The sequence below is a fragment of the Microtus pennsylvanicus genome, chromosome 10 (genome assembly GCF_037038515.1).
Source record: "Microtus pennsylvanicus isolate mMicPen1 chromosome 10, mMicPen1.hap1, whole genome shotgun sequence".
Lineage (NCBI taxonomy): Eukaryota > Metazoa > Chordata > Mammalia > Rodentia > Cricetidae > Microtus > Microtus pennsylvanicus.
Window position 1 is genome coordinate 96,194,111 of NC_134588.1, and position 16,853 is coordinate 96,210,963.

Consider the following 16,853-nt stretch of genomic DNA (forward strand, 5'->3'; position numbering starts at 1 on the left):
TTATGTTGATAGCAGACATGGTCTTGCTGTGTTGTCCAAGTCTGCCTGGAACTGCGGGGTCCAGGTGATCCTCCCACCTCAGCCTGTCTTGTAGCTGAGACTGTGGGTTGCTCCATTGTACCAGGCTACAGCTCACAGTCGCAACTTCTTGTGGAGGGAACTCCCTGAGGAGAACCTGGAGCAGGTGGTGGAAGTGGAGGCTCTCATGGGAGACACTGCGGATCCTAGACAAACAGATCTTTGCTGGTGACAAGCGTCTCAGTGAACTGTGAATCAACCATGGGTGGATACGCCCTTTGATTGGCACGTGACCTCTGAGATGGAAACACGACTGTATCTATGCACATTGACTCCTGCTGCAGGTTGGAATGGACCTGTGGCTCTGACCTGTTGACCGCCACGACAGTCTGTAGCTTAAGGGGCCTGCTTCTATTTTAAGTACCCATTGGGCTCATTTGTGCCTCAGTTTCCTCATCTGTGAAATGTGCCTCCTTCACAGGGATACTGTGATGACTCTTCCACTCCAGAAAAGTTCCCGTGACCTGGAATATTGAAAGCACTAACAGAAGGCTAGTGGTGTGACTTGATGGGGGAAAGACGGAGGGAGGGAGGGAGGGAGGGAGAGAGGGAAGGAGGGAGGGAGGGAGGGAGGGAGGGAGGGAGGGAGGGAGGGAGGGAGGGAGGGAGGGAGGCAGAGATCCGAACTAATGAAGCAAGGGAATGGGAAAGAGTGAGAACGGATGGAAAGGTTCAAAAAGGGGAAGGGAATGTTAGGTGGAACAGAGGCCAGCCTGAATTCTTGAAGCGAGAAGGCCAGCCTGCTATGTCTTGGGTTTTTTGTTTGTTTATTTTTTCGGTGCAGACTTTCCCACGCTGCGCTCCCAGCGGCTCCGCAGCGGCAGCCCCGCACGTGGAGGGGAAGCCGCATAACCGCGGTGCGGGTAGGGCCAGGTCGCAGTGAAGGAGCTGCGGCTGCGGGCTGCCAGAGAGCGCATTGTGCGGGAGCGCTGAATGGAGCTGGGCTATGTGCGGGCGGGCTCGCACGGATTAGCCTGCTTTCCCATGAACTACAAAAGAATGCTCGAATCTGGGGCATTTGTCATCAAGGGGCAGGCTGCGCAGGATGCAAGGTAACCGGAGCTTTCCCCTGGCTGCCGCTGTCTTTGGGGACGCGGGTCACTCTAATCCTTCCTGTTTATATTGTGAACGCGTCCGCAGCGAGGCTTAAGCAGGACCGTGGTAAATACGCATCGCAATGCAGGCATTCCAAAACAGCTACGTCCTCGGCTTGCTTTTCATTTGTAGTTTTGGGAAGGGGCCCTGTTGCGGTCCTAACCCAGGGCTGAGATCGAAGCGCATCCGAAGCTGTCTTTCTACCCAAAAGAGCCGGCATTTAGCCCTTGTATATTCTTCTTGTTTACACAATTGTTTCACCGGTTTATTTCTTCTTTAGGCCTCCCATGACTGAGGAGTTCAGAAAATTCTAATGTAAAACTATCCAGGCACGGCTAATTTAGCAACGAGTTCTTAGGAGGAAAATGATATTCCTCGTGGTGTTGTAGAAGCCACGAAGAGATAAAAGTATGGGAAGGGCCTCGTTAAGATTCCCAACAACACATTTCTCTTTCGTTGGAATTTGGTATCTTTTAGAATGTGCAATCTAGGGCCTGTGAGTCTGCGCAGTTATATGTATTTGCTGATGATGAAGTCTAAGGTGACCCAACTCTTAATAGAAGCCACAAAATACACCAACATTCTGGACATCTGGAGTTGAACCTGGAGCCAGAGTTCATGGGGAAGGGACCTCCTCGTGGCACTGTGATGCCTTCCCACCCCTAAAAAGACACAGGGGATTCTCGGAGACTTATGGGAGCCATAGGGCCAGGCCCTGTTTAAACTTCTTTGTTCAAAAAAAAAAAAAAAGATGTAAAGATTCTGAGCCTCGTGCGGGGACTAGGAAACGTAGTAGAATAATAGAATGTTCCGCATGTGGTTGGGGGACTTGAGGAGAAGGGCAATGGGAGAGCGGACAGAACAACACTTAGGGGAAATGAAAGGGGGTTGAGAGAATGGGGCCCCTTTGAACTGTCGCTGCAGTTAGAGTCTCTTCAAGGGCCAGGGAACCCATATTCCCTGTTTGTATTTTCCTTTCCTGTCGCCCCTATTCCGGGGCCCTAGTGCATGCTAGGCAAACTTCCTTCCTCTGAGATGCACCCCGACCCCAGCACCTTACCTGAGTCTATGGTGCTCAGCCAGGAGTTTGGATTGGTGGCAGTTGGGAGGAGCTGGTAGTGGAGCAGCATTTGCAGACACAAAGGGGTGGCTGGGACCTTCCTCTATTAATGGCGACTAGCCACTGGCCTTCTGAGCCTTTTGTCTTGGAAACATGGGCTTGATAGTTCTGCAACAATTATGTAGGAAGCATTTATTTCTAGAGTTTATGTGTGTCCCTTAGCTAGAAGGTTGTGTTGCCAGAGTAGAAAATCAAAAGAAACACACACACACACACACACCATAACACTTGATTTAGGGTCCCTCTGCAACAAAACATACCAAGCAAATGCACACAGTCTCCATTTCTGGGGAGTGTAAATACACTTAATATGCTTCTAGGAACTATGAGCTACCTCATGCAGAGTCTTAGATAAGAAGGCAGCTGGAGAAGTTAAAATAATTTGCTGCTTGGAGCACTTGAGTTTGGTTCCTAACCCCTACATGGTGGCTTAGAACTCTCTAACTCTAGTTCTCTGGAATGGGGCGCCCTCTTCCGGGCTCCTGAGGCACCAGGCATGCATGTGGTACACATAAACACATGTAGGCAAAAGCGCTAATGCACATAAAATAAAAATAAATACAACCTATTTTAAAAGGTAACATTTTTAAAACCAGACAAATATGTCAATGTTTATTAGGTAATCACTTTTGCAGTTACATTTTTAAAAAATCCATCTTTTCACATAAACAGAATGACAAAACAAAAAAAAAACAAACAAAAACAAAAAAAACCCCAAGCCTTCAAGATTCACTTGAAGAAAAGCAATTGTTCAAGGCACAAGTGTAAGCAACCGATTCTTCCACCCTGAGCCTGCAATCAGCCAACCCTGTGAACTACTGGACCAGCAAACAGAAAGGTTTATTAATTTCCTTATCAAAGGAGATATTCAGCCGTGGCATTCTGTTTCATAACGAGAAGCTCTGGTTGTTTTTCTTGTCCTTATTTGTAACTTGCTGCCAAATGTTTCAAGAGGTCATTCCTGCTGTCAAGCCACCCCTCCCCCCCGCGGGCACGGACATTTGTGGGTAAGTTGGGGCATATAATTAATAAATGATTGATGTGGTGGGGGCCCAGCCCACTATGGGTATTTCCATTCCTAAGTCTGGCCCCTGTAGGTCCTCCAGGAGAAAGCAAGTTCAGTGAACCACAGGGACCTTCCATGGTATCTGCTTCAGCTCCTACCCTCAGATCCCTGCTTGAGTTCCTACCCTGACTTTCCTCCATAGTGGACTGTGATGTGGAACTAACTGTAAGGCAGATAAACTCTCCCCTTCTCAAGTTGTTTTTGAGCAGTGTTTCATCACAGTAGCAGAAAACTAACAAGGACAAGGACCTAAGCTACCCACATTCAAGGTGAGACCTATCTCATCAGGTCAACTTCTCTGAAAATACCCTCAAATACACATCCAGTGCTGTGTCTCATGTGGGATTCCAAGTCTAGTCAAGTTTATAATGAACAGTGACTGTCATTGGGGATAGGGGTATAATGTGGGATTCCCCTCTATGTGCTGTGAATACCATTAGTTAATAAAGAAGCTGTTTTGGGCATGTGATAGGGCAAAAGAATAGAGCTAGGTGGGGAAAACTAAACTGAATGCTGGGAGAAGGCAGGCAGAGTTTAGAAGAAGCCATGGAGCCGCTGCCAGAGATAGACAGACATGTTGGAACCTTGCTGGTAGGCCATGAACCTCGTGGTAAAATATAAAATACTGGAAATGGGTTAATACTGGATGTAAGAGCTAGCTAGCAATACACTTAAGTGATTGGCCAAGCAGTGATTTAAATAATATAGTTTCTGTGTGGTTATCTTGGGAGTCTGGGTGATGGGGAAACGAACAAGTAGTCCCTCCTACAACAGGTGTGGATAGGTATCTGCGCCTTTGAAGTCTTCTAAGCAGAAGTCTCTTGCTTTTGTGTAGCTCATACGTGGTCATTTTAAATGTGCAATTCTGTTAGTCCAGCCTGCTGTTGGGCAAAACTGTAGCTTTGTATTTGGTCCCTGCCCTCCAGATACTTAGGGTTTACTTGAGGAAATGACTCAGAAGCGTTTGTAACAACTGCTAGAAGACTGAATAGTAAAATCAGTGCTAGAGATGGTAACTCTAGGAGGACTTCAGAGGAAAGGTAGAAGCTGTGGAGGGAAAGAGAATAGACAGCCATGAGATTTGAAGATGTTGGCCATGACCGTTGAAGAACAGGTAGAGCCTAGTTAAGCTGTGAGAAAGGAGTATCATGCAAAGCACAGAATAAGGAATTACAGCATGTGGCTAGACATCAGGGCGGTCAGCATTTGCCTGGTGGGAAAATCCAGGGAGAGCATAGGGAGTCTGCTTGGATGACACTACTTTCAGACACTGAATTAATTGCTTTTCTTGTTGCCATAACAAAATACCTGTTAGAAACAACTTACACTTAAAGGAAGAAGGAATGAAGGAAGGAAGGACGGAAGGAAGGGAGGGAGGGAGGGAGGGAGGGAGGGAGGGAGGGAGGGAGGGAGGGAGAAGGAAGGGAAAAAGGAGGAGCAGAAAGTGGCTGTTGGTCCCTGAATGGTCAGACAAGAATCTTTCTTTCAAAGACCATTTAATTGAATATGTATCCATTTTGGTATTCATTTCGCACAGACAGAGATGCCTTTAACCATGCTAATTAAATCTTTGTATCGCTTAGTCTGGAGCAGTGGGATTCGTAGTGATTTTTTAAAAAAAAAAAAATTTTCTCTTGTTTCTTCTTGAATTGCTCAGTTTAAAAGTGAGTAAAAAATGTGAGCATAATTATTCTGATAAAAATGTAAATGAATCTGTCAGAAACATGACAGGAACATGGGAGAAGAGATATTCAAGAGGTCAAGGAAATGAACTTCTCTGATGAGCAGATTAGAAGTCACTGTCTATAGCCACTACAATGCACCTCTTACCCAGCATCAAGGATGACTTTGAGGGGACTCTCACAATGTCCATATTAGTTACTTTTCTTATTGCTGTGATAATAAAAAGACCTGAAAAAAGAGTATAGAGTAGGAATTTATTTTGGTTCCTATTTTCAGAGATTTCTGTCTGCGACCACTTGGCTTCATGTGCTTCTCTGCCCATGGCTGACAGGAAGCAGTGAGAAGGTGTGAAAACTCTGCTTGAGCTCCACCAGTGTGGATGGTGTTGTCTTTATCTAGGGAGGGTCTTCTCACCTCAGTTAATCCTCTCTAGAAACTGTAGAAGGAGCGGCGGGCCGCTTCCCGCCTCCCAGCTCCCGGCTATTGACTAGCTTTACCCAAAATAATTACATGGAAACTGTATTCTTTTAAACACTGCCTGGCCCATCAGTTCTAGCCTCTTATTGGCTAACTGTCACATCTTGATTAACCCATTTCTAATAATCTGTTTAGCACCATGAGGAAAGATCTTAACCTGCATCCATCTTGGAGAGGAGAGCCATGGTGTCTGCTTGACTCAGCTTCTTTCTCCCAGCATTCTGTTCTGTTTACTCCACCTACCTAATTTTCTGTCCTATTAAAGGGCCAAGGCAGTTTCTTTATTTAACCAATGAAATCAACACAAAACAGAACACTCTCCCATATCATTTCCCCTTTTTCTGTTTAACAAAAAGAACTTTGACAAGTCCACAGTGTGCCTCATCATCTCCTAGATGACCCCAAGTCCTGTCAAATTGAGGACAAAGATTAAAGATCAAACGTCTCAGCCTAGATATGTTTTGGATGTTGGAGTTGACCATTGCTTGTCTATTCATTCTCCGGTGTCTTTGTACTCTTCCATACTTCTAGAGTGAATCCTGATTGGTCTAAGCCATTCCTAGTTGTGTCGTTATTACTCTGGCCTGATTGGCTAATCATAAACATGTGATACAGTTCTGGCCAGTTACATATGAAAGGAAGATGGCCCAGAAGTGACCTTCTACAAAAGGATTTTAGGATTTTCAAAAGGAAATAGCAAAGAAACTCTCCATTTATCTACCTCGCTAATGTTATTGCATAACCATACAAGTCTCAGAGCTACCTATGGTCATCTTGTGACTGCAAAACAATATGCCTGAAGTCAAAAGCAACCATGCTGAGTATGAAAGAACAGATAGAAGAAATAGTGGGCTCTTGATGACATGACCTTGGTTTAGTCACCCATTGACAGCAGAATGAGAAATACGTGCTGGAAAGCCTAAAGCTTGCTTGCAACAGAAAGCACCGCAACAGATGCATGGAGGAGAAATCATGGTGACATGCACATCAGTCCCGCTGTAAGAACAGAAAGATTTATAGTCTTTTTCAGCAATGAGAACACACATACAGATGCGCACAAGAGTACAGGAAAAATTAACATGAAGTCAGATTTGTTCCAGTTCCATGAGTGGCATTCCAAACCACCTCTCCATGCACAGAAGGCTGACATTTATGGAAACCCTATTCTTTACAAACCATTTCACCTCACTAGTCCCCATAACAACTGGAGGCCTCTTCTTCAGATGAGGAAGTGGAGACAAAGGATTCCAAGGGCAAGGCCTTGCTAGCAAGCACAACAGCTAGGAAGTGAAGCTAGGTCATTGGTCTCTCCACTAACTAGCACTGGTTCCCAGTTGTCAAGACTCTGTGTATCATGTGCCCCTAGTAATGTAGGAACGATAGCAGAGCAGCGACGCTCTAAGAATTTCACGATGGTAGATTACGGGCTCTGTCTGTGTAAAGTCACTCGTGAACTGCGTGTTGGCTTTCTAGTGTGGAAGGGAAAATGGTGGTGGGTACTTTAGCTCCTAAGGAATATGTCCATCTAGGGCCTACCTTACCTGTGTTGTGGTGCCCAGTGTGGAAATAAGCAGATGAAGAGACAAGGGAGGTGCTGTAGTTTGTATCTTAAATGTGTTTCTCTATCCTGGACAAATAGCTACAACATTCGGAATATATGGGCCAGTGAATTCCTTGTCATGAGACCTGACTTCTGCACTGCTGAATGTTGAACAGCACCTCAGTGTTGTGGGAGATCGTTCTGTATATGTGTTGCTTTATGAATTGATGAATAAAGCTCATTCAGCCTATGGCAGGGCAGAATAAAGCCAGGAGGAAAATCTGATCACAGATAGAGAGTAGGTGGAGTCATTGGGATGCCATGTAGCTGCCAAAAGAGAAAGGCGTCAGTTGCCAGCCAGAACCTTACCAATAGGCCATAATCTCATGGTGATTTACAGATTAATAAAAATGGGTTAATTTAAGAGATAGCTAGAAATATGCCTATACTATTGGCTAAGCGGTGTTGTAATTAATATAGTTTCTTATGTCATTATTTGCTCTGGGAAGCTGGAAAAAGAGTGAGCAGTCTCTGCTTACACCCCAGCTTCTACCTACTCCATTCCAGTCTTATTGTCTCCCCTAATTGTGACAGCTGAAACATGTCTAGTTATTGCCATGTGTTCCCTGGAATTGGGGTGGGGCTAAGGATAGAGGGCAGAAGTAGGAGTGGGGTGTGGGGAGGCACACCACCCCTGCTTAGAAGAGATTGCTTTAGAACAGTGATTCTCAACATGTGAGTCTCAACTCCTTGGTGGCTGGGTGTCACACAGCATGAGGAACTCTATTAAAGGGTTCCAGCATCAGGAAGGCTGAGAACCACTGCTTTAGAGCCTTAAGTTGCAATCAGCCCTTGGTACCTCACAGAGCTCCCTTTGCTCATTCTGTTGTAGATGGTCTCCAACATAGGAAGGTGAAGTGGAGCCAGAATGGAGGTAAACCCCTAGACTTACAGTAAGCTAAACTGACACTTCCTTTTTATTGTATCTTTACACAGGTTTGTACAATCTGGCCTCAGCTACAGCCCCAAAGGTGGAGAGCAAGATAGAGGCAGCCACACTTGGACCTGAAGGCTGTGCTCTGTCCACTGACCTGCTAGGTAAGGCCAACCTTGGGTGTGGGGATCTAAATCATCATGGCATATTCACAGAGAAGAATCTAAGTTTCAAACTCTGCCTTCTTTTTCAAGTGACACGCATTTGGTTTTATTTCATTTTCCTTTGTGTGTGTGGGTCAACAGTTTCCTTATAATGTTCTATAAGGATGGGGCAAACAATCTATGCCAGAGCTTGGAAGTGCAGTTGTTTGACCATGTTCTGACATAGGTCAGGTTTGAACTTGACACCTGGTGTAGAGCTGAGCTGTGGGAAGAGTCAGGAAGTAGCTGTCAGCCACTGGGTGATCAGACAAGTTCCCTTCTTTCAAAGACCATTGTTTTTCCACCCTCAGTTAAATGCTTCTGCTGTGTGATACTTTGTTACTACTGAGGGAAGTTGCCCAGATGGTCTTGTGAGAGGCAGTTTTGATCCTGGGAACTGAAGGCATGGTTTCGACAATATCACTCTGAATTTAATATCCATAAGTAGACTCACTTGAGTTTTCAATTTCTGTAGTGAAAAAGAATTGAAAGAGTAAGATTTATTTATGCAAAGATATTCAGATGTAGAGTGTGCTATGAAAGAAGACTTGGAGATAGACAGGCCACACACACACACACACACACGCACGCACAAACATTAGAACAATGAAAAACCATAGGGAAATGCCTAGAAAGACATAAAAACAGATTTTAAATATACATCCCCATTCTATGCATGGCTATTTTACATGGAACTCTGTTGTTGTTGTTGTTGTTGTTGTTGTTGTTAAAGTCCTCACAGTTCCATGTGATAGAAGACGTTTTGAAGTGTGGGGAGGAAATGAGGCCTGGCCTACTGGGCTAGACATTGAGATAGTATTCTTCATCTTTCCAGAAGCCTTTGCCCACATCTTTACTCCTGGCTGCTGTTGGGATTTTATCTCAGGATTCAATTTTGATTAGCAGAAGCTTGTTTTTGTTTTGTTAGTGATTGATCTGTGGATGGACCTGAGACTCTTGTCACCAGCGCAATGGAAGGTGTGATGGTTAGTATTAGTTGTCAATTTGATTGGACTAATAGGCATGTAGGAGGTAAGTGAAGCACACTCCTGGGTATCTCTGTGACTTTGTTTCCAAGGATGATTACATCCTGGGGGCTCTGACCTAATCAATGCATCCATCCTTCAATTTACTCACATGATGGTGGCATTATTAGGAGGCAGAGTCTTTGGAGGAAGTTGATCAGTGGGTATATCCTTATCCTATAGATCCCCTTCTCCTTCCATGGCTGCTTTGGTGTGAGTTGACATACTGTGCCAGGCCTCCTCCACCATGACTGACTGAGCCCTCTGAAACCGTGAGCCATAATTGACCTTTTCTTCCATACATTACTTCTGTTGGGTGTTTGGTCAGCGTGAAGAGAAAAATAATGAATACACAAGGGGAAATTTACAGAGAACTTCCCCTCCTGTATCAAAAGAGAACCTAAGGCATCACCATAGTGACCCATGGTTTCTAATTCTCATATTCAGAAGGCAGAAGCAGGAATATTTCAAATTTGAAGGCAGCTATAGGTGACCTTGCTAACAAAAACAACAACAAAAAGGGAGAAAAGCAAAATGTTTGCCTTTTGCCTCTACCCTTTCTTGCTTGCTGGCATGCCAGGAAGATCTTAGGATACATGAAGTATCATTACCCAGCTCTGGAGTCTGAGATGACAAACATTTGCATGGGAAACTAATACACAGAGCATAGGAAAACAGAAAAATGAGAGGTATAATTATAGAGCACTGACCTTTCCTGAAGCCATGCCCCCTTCAGAATCTTTAGGGGAAATAATGAATAATCTTTGTTCTTTTTTGACATTGGGAGAAATCAAACCTAGAGACTTGAGCATGATAAATTATCAGTCTACCACTGAGCTATACCCCAGGCCAACAATTATTAATCTTTATATAGACAGAAGTTTCTATCCTGCCTGGTCCTGCAGCCATTCAGTCCCAAAGAAACACACAAAGGCTTATATTAGTTATATAAGTAGTTTGAACTAATAATTACTCAGGCTTATCATTAACTAGCTCTTACAACTTAAATTAACCCATAATTCTATGTTTAGCCACGTGGCTTGGTACCTTTTCTCAGTAAGGCATTCTTGTTGGTACCTTTTCTCAGTAAGGCATTCTCATCTTGCTTCCTCTATGTCTGGCTGGTGACTGTGTCTCTACCTTTCCTCTTCCCAGAGTTCTCTTACTTTGGTTGCCTGCCTATACTTTCTGCCTGGCTACTGGCCAATCAGCATTTTATTAAACCATTATGAGTGACAAATCTTGACAGTGTACAAAAGCGTTATCCCGCAGCATCTTTATGACTTTCTCTGCGATGTAGCGTTTTCTTCCTCATGATCTAACACAGACTGGGAGAAGGACTGACTCCTGTCTTACGTGTTCCTATTTCTTACATTTTTAAAGCATATTTCGTTTTTAGTCCACACATAGTAATTTTACTTATTCGTGGATTACAGTGTGACATGTACTGTATGTAATGTGTAATGATCAGATCAGTTAGCGTATCTGTCACCTTGAATCTGTTGAGGATCCACTACACTAGTTGTTTTGAACTATCCATTAACTATCAACCAATCATGATGAGCCTACTGCTCTCTGGAATGTTTCCTGTTTCTTTAAGTGTGTCAAACCAAGTTCCTAAGAAATGACACACATTTTTTAAAAGTCTGGAATAATCCCAAGAGCTAAGATAAAGGTTATGGAAAAATGAAGTTCTTTACAAAAATAACAGGCTACATCTATATTTGTTAGATATCATGAGAACAGCATTGGCTTTGAAAAACATTATATGATGTCTGGCGGTATTGATCTTGGACGTGGTTATCTTACCCTCTGTCCAATGCTGGGTTCCCACTAAGAGGAAGTCTCCTCCTTCCTCTCTTTTTTGTTCTGATGATGCTAATGAGTCCTGTATGACAGACACAGTGAAGAATGCCTTCAGTTGACAGACAAATGGGGGGATGCATTCAGTTCACATCAGGACTTAATGAGCCTCTCTAAGAAACTCCTCACCGGCAAGCTTGTATCTTTGCAGTGATTTGCTCTCTCCTATCTCTCCGAGTGTGTCCTTTGTGCCAACAGGAGCAGTCACCTCTGAGTGTCAGGTGCAGTTTGTCAATAGACGTTTGGTGGTAGGAGGTTTTGATCTGTGCCTTTTGTTCCTGCTTGATAGTCTCATGCACTTTAGTTTAATGAAACATGAAGGAACTTCTAGCATAATGCTTGCACTCCATTTTGCTCTTCGAGTGCATATTAATTATGTACATTATCCTCCTATAAGGAAAATAGATTCACTCAGCTCTGTGCTTTAACTCTTTGCCCAGATTCCTGTTGATCTTTTCTTTGTTGCTGCTGCTGCGTTTTGTTTTGAAAATTTTGTAATAAAACAGGGACAAGAACTTTGTCTTTGTTGCCGCCCATAACAGAAAATCCTTCAGGCATCCCCCCCCCCCCCGCCTCCCATCCTTCATCATGGGGAAAGAGTGATGCTGGCAAGTGCTGGGACTGAAGGTCACGCTGCCTGGCTTTGTGGGGACAGATGGCCATTGCTCATCATGTTAGCAAGAAGCTTGATGCTCACTTCTAGACATCAGCTGCTCTCTATGTATATGAAATGATAATTTAGCTTCAGGTGGCCCCAGCCCTAGTGCTGTCTGTCTGGTCTCCTGCTCTCATAATGGGAAATACTTGAAGAGTGGCGCTTACCTTCCTGACTTTTATTATGAAACAAAGCCCTTTCAGTAAAACAACTAAGCTAGCCCCAAATATGACTGCATCTGATTATTGTGACCCTGCTCTACCAAGTAGGTGTTCTGAATTTAAAACCTCAAGAGACAATTTTGTAAGTTATCTGAAACAAAATTCTCTTTAGACACTGTCTTATATGACTTATATAGATTAACTAAGTCAGTCTTCTCAACATCATATTTCCATTTAAGGACAATATAATTTTAGTTCTGACATGGGAAGATGCCCAAGGATATAAGAAACAAAGGAAAAATAGCAGAACACTTTGCAGCATATAATAACTATTGCCACAAAAATATGTCTCTTGTATGTATGTGTTAGCATGTAACTGTGGATCCTGAGTCAAAATGAAGTGACATTAGTTACATTAAAATTTTTAGAAACCATTGAAACATAAACAAAGCAGGCACACTCTGTGAATATAAAGCAAGGGGAAGCCCCAAGGCTGATAGAGGCTGCTGAGCAGGACAGTGGTTATCAGGACACAATATTTGCCAAGAGATGGAACATGGCTTGATTTAGGAAGAGTATTAACTTCCTTGATTGTTTCAGCTTCATTGACAAACTCTGCTTCTGAAGTGGCATCAAGCTCTCTGGAGCAAATATGTCATTAATAGTAACTCATGTATGTAATTAGTATGTAATTCTCTTCCTTTGGTGTTGGTTAAGACTCAGGTCTCAGCCAGAGTTCAGAAACCTTTCCTATCTTATTTATTTATTTATATTCCTCTGATGTTCCACAATACAGATACGGCACCTAGAATATGTAGTATATTCTAGACAAATCATTAAGTCAGGGTTCCAGGACATCACAATGTAAGATAGTGTGGAGGGCTGGGTGGTGGCGCACGCCTTTAATCCCAGCACTCAGGAGGCAGAAGCAGGTGGATCTATGTGAGTTCAAGGCCAGCCTGGTCTATAAGAGATAGGTTCCAAAACTACAGAGAAACCCTATCTTTAAAAAAATAGTGTGGAAGTATATATCATGAAAGTTCATGCTTGCGCTAAAAAGGACAAATGTGTATCCGAGTTCTCTGACCAGTAGAGTTAAATGGGAAATGTGGCAAATTGTGACATCAAAGGAACTATGCTTTCTTTAATGATTTGGCATTTTTATAGTAAACAAATAATTGTATTTCCCCCTGACAGGGTAGTCAGAGTTCATAGGTTGTGGATATTCTTGCCTCGGACAACGTACCTGTTAGTTGGATTTTGTTGCTGTGACCAAGTACCCGAGATAAACAAGCAATAAGGAAAGGAAGGTTTGTTTTGACTCCTGGATCCAGAGGTTCAGTCCATGGTTATTCTTCCCTGTTGCCTTGACTCTGTGGTGGCATGGTATTGCGGCAGGATGTTCTCCACACAGCATCAGGGAGGCAAAATGGAAGAAAGGACTAGAGCCAGGATATCCCTTCCATGCCTTTGGTGACTAGCTTGCTTCACTAGATCCCACCTACTCAGCTCAGCTACTTGCCAAGCATGCTACACTTGAGTCTGGAGGAGACATTTCTAAGCTTGAGCAAGGCAGCAGCCCTACCCTTGCAGCCTTTTGTTCCACGGTAGCTTATTGAAGGCATTTCTCAGGCTGGAGAGATAGCTCAGTGGTTAAGAGCACTGGCTGCTCTTCCAGAGGTCCTGAGTTCAATTCCCAGCAACCACATGGTGGCTCACAGCCATCTATAATGAGATCTGGTGCCGTCTTCTGGCCTGCACACATGGAAGAAATTCTGTATACATAATAAATAAATAAATCTTGAAAGAAAAAAAGACCAATGTGCATAAAATAAAAATAATTAAAAAAATTATTTCTTCCGGAATCACTGCACTGCTCGGGCTACATCTTCACATTCTGGTTGTCGAGTCCAGAGAAATGCTTGCTTTCAACCATGTGCAGAAGACACACAGGGTTTTCAAGCCAGCTGTGTGCAGAGCTGCGCGTGTATTCTCTTCCTTTGCAGGATGTCATTGAACACATCCTTGTGAAGGATTTTAAAAAGCAAAGGCTCACCAAAATTCCTGTATAGCCATGAGCTGGGTAGGCGGCCAGTGAGGGGAGCTGGTACTTCCCTAGCTGTCCTTATGCCTAACAAAGAAAATTCCTCTTCCAGTCTGGGATAATAACCAGAGACCCAACACGGTGCCTTGTAATTTGTCTCTCAGTTACAAGGGTGTGCCTGTGGGAAACAACCTAAATTCAATATTGAACATGCTGAAGGAAGAATTCTAATAATGGACGGGGCTCCGGGTCCTCGGAATGAGATTTTCCATCGTCTGTAATCCATAATCCGGGTGGAAGTTCTCTGAGGGTGATGAGACACACTGGTGGGCTTCTCTGGGGACGTGATTAGGGCCTCAACTCTACCAGGACAATGTGGAATTACAGTTGAGAAGTGGTTTCTGCCTGGCAAAGTACTTAGAAGCACACTGATTTCCACAACATTCCTGAAAAGTCAACAGTGATCACGCTCAGCTTTGTTAAAGAAACTGGGGCTTGGAGAGATGAAAAGACCTGGGGAGGTGGGTGGGGCTGGGATTCACCTGAAACCAGGTGAATTCCCAAGGGTCTGCCCACTAGTCTTGTTTTGCAAAACAAAAGGAGCAGGACTCTGGGGACTTTCTTCTTTCAAGTGAGTTTGCTGAAAACCTCTAGGCTGGGTGCCTGGTTTGGAAATGAACTATTTAGACTTCTGAGCTAGCGTGTGGGGTTCTGGACGGGACAATTACCGCTGGGACGTCTGTGTGTATGCATACATATACATGTGTATATATGCATACGTGTACAGACATGTATGCAGGCATGCTCTGGTGTCATTTGCAAAAGAGGAATAATAATACGTGTCTCACACCCGGAACTGTGTGAGATTAAATACTACAGCAGTGTACAGCTAGGCCTGACACCTTGAAAAAGTCCCTTACCATTTTTTTTCTGCCGGGTGCCACCCTCTCCCCACCTCCTTTTTCTCTTCTCTTTCAAGTCTTTCTTAATTTTACCTTGTAGCACCCGGTGGGGCATTACCGTCGTCCCTAGGGTAGGAAATTCCCGTTCCCCTATTCTACTCAAAAAGAGTTTCGGACCAATTTCTGGACTCTTGGCCCTAAAGTAGATCTGAAAGTGAGCGCACGTTAGTTCTGTCCGCTGGGCGCGCCTACTAGTGTGGATTCGGCGGGGTGTTTGTTTGTTTGAGCGCTTTCACTTTTAAGGATCCTGAAAGTGTTTTCGTTGAAAGGATTCAGCGGGGAGGCGTCATCGCCCCTGCCTGCCCCAGGTCCTGGCTGAGCCACTTCCTCCCCTCATCTGAATGCATCGCCACCCTCGGGCAGAGAGTGTGGGAATCGCTGCCTGGGGCTGTGTGGGCCGAGGACCGCGCCGGAATCCGCCACCCTCCCGGCGCTGCCCGGTGCAGGATCGAGGGACTTAAGAGCCCGGCGGGTCTCCACGGCAGACCTGGAAAAGGGAGAGGAATTACAAGTGGCTCTGGGCTCTTGCAGCGAGCACAAAGAGGGGATTATGGTCCTGCTGGTGAAAGGGGGCGAGCGGCTGATAATGCGCCCCTGTAACCTCGCTCATTCCTCTCATGCCTTTGAAGATTTCTGTAGGGCTGGCGCAGGAAAAACACCCGGATCAGGGGGCCCGCGTGGAGCTGCTCCCCGCTCCCGCCCCATTTCCCGCGCGCAGAACTGCAGGTACTCTGCACCCCAGCACCCAGGCAGCCCCAAACTCCGATTCAAGGAGAGAATGCTGGGTCCAACCCCTGTTTTTGTTGTTGTTTGGATTTTTTTTTTGTATGCTTGGGTTGACTGGTAGCTATGAGACAGAGCAGTCACACTGATGAATGGTCCATTCAGTGGTTCCCAACCTTCTTAAAGCTGCGACCCTTTAAGCCAGTTCCTCATGTTGTGGTGAGATAATTTTCATCACTACTTGATAACTGTAATTTTGCCCCTGTTAGGAATCGTAATGTAAATATCTGTGCTTTTCAGTGGTCTTAGGCGACGCCTGTGAAAAGGTCCTCAGGGTCTCCGGGGGTCTTGACCCACACGTTGAGAATCCCTGGGTCAGAGGCTGTTTCTGTAAGAGGTAGAAGAACTTGTGCAAAGCAGGAAATCTCCAAAGACAGACACAGGTCCTGTTAGTCCTTAGTCGGGTGGGAAAATGATTTCACTCAGCTGTGACCTTTGTAGGTGACCTCCTTGAGTAAGAAAGCATTTGGTGCTAGGTGCTAGATCCTAGCAGGCACATGATCTATCACTTTACATGGCTGAGCTGGGAAAATAATCGTAAGCAGCCCTGGGGTTAGAATCTGGGTCTCCCGCTTTCTGTTACACCCATGAAAGCGAACTGATCAGAAGGCTGGTCACCAGAAACACATGATGAGTTCAGCTCCTTCCTTGTTTTCTCCACAGGTCTTCCTGTCGTCTAGGTGCATCTCCAACTCCTGGGCTCAACTGATCCTCCTGCCTTAACCTCCCTATTAGCTGCGGCCCAAGGCAGGAGTCACAGCCGAAGCATCAGGGCCTTGAGTGCCCTGTCCGTATAACCTCTGGCCATTTGGTTGTTGAGATGCTGTCTCCGAGTGGGAGTGGGTGAGGCCCGCAGGATTTTGCTTGACATTTTCAGTGTCTGAGTGGGGTAGGAAAGTTGTAAACTTCCTCTCTGCTGCAACATTCCAGTGGGTCCTTTTTGTCAAAAAACCTTTTGGTGACAGAAAGAGTAGGGCAGAGGTGGTAGGCCGTGACAGCAAAAGTGGGGCCAGGAAGAGGCAGGAAAGAGTTAAGGCTAACCTGCTGAGGGCTGGCTGAGGTGCAGGCTCCCCAAACCACACTTCTGCTTCAAGCTATAGGTAAAGGCTAGAATACCCCTCCCTGCCTTAGCCTAGTTTGCTACAACAAAACCAGCTGACCAAA

General features: G+C 44.9%; 1 long non-coding RNA gene across 1 annotated transcript; it reads left to right on the plus strand.

The window, feature by feature from the left end:
* The first annotated feature begins 1,005 nt into the window (after positions 1–1,005).
* On the plus strand, positions 1,006–16,591 carry LOC142858396 (uncharacterized). Its single transcript, XR_012912011.1, has 3 exons — positions 1,006–1,130; positions 8,056–8,157; positions 16,353–16,591. It is a non-coding gene; the product is annotated as an uncharacterized LOC142858396 (long non-coding RNA).
* Positions 16,592–16,853: the final 262 nt, after the last annotated feature.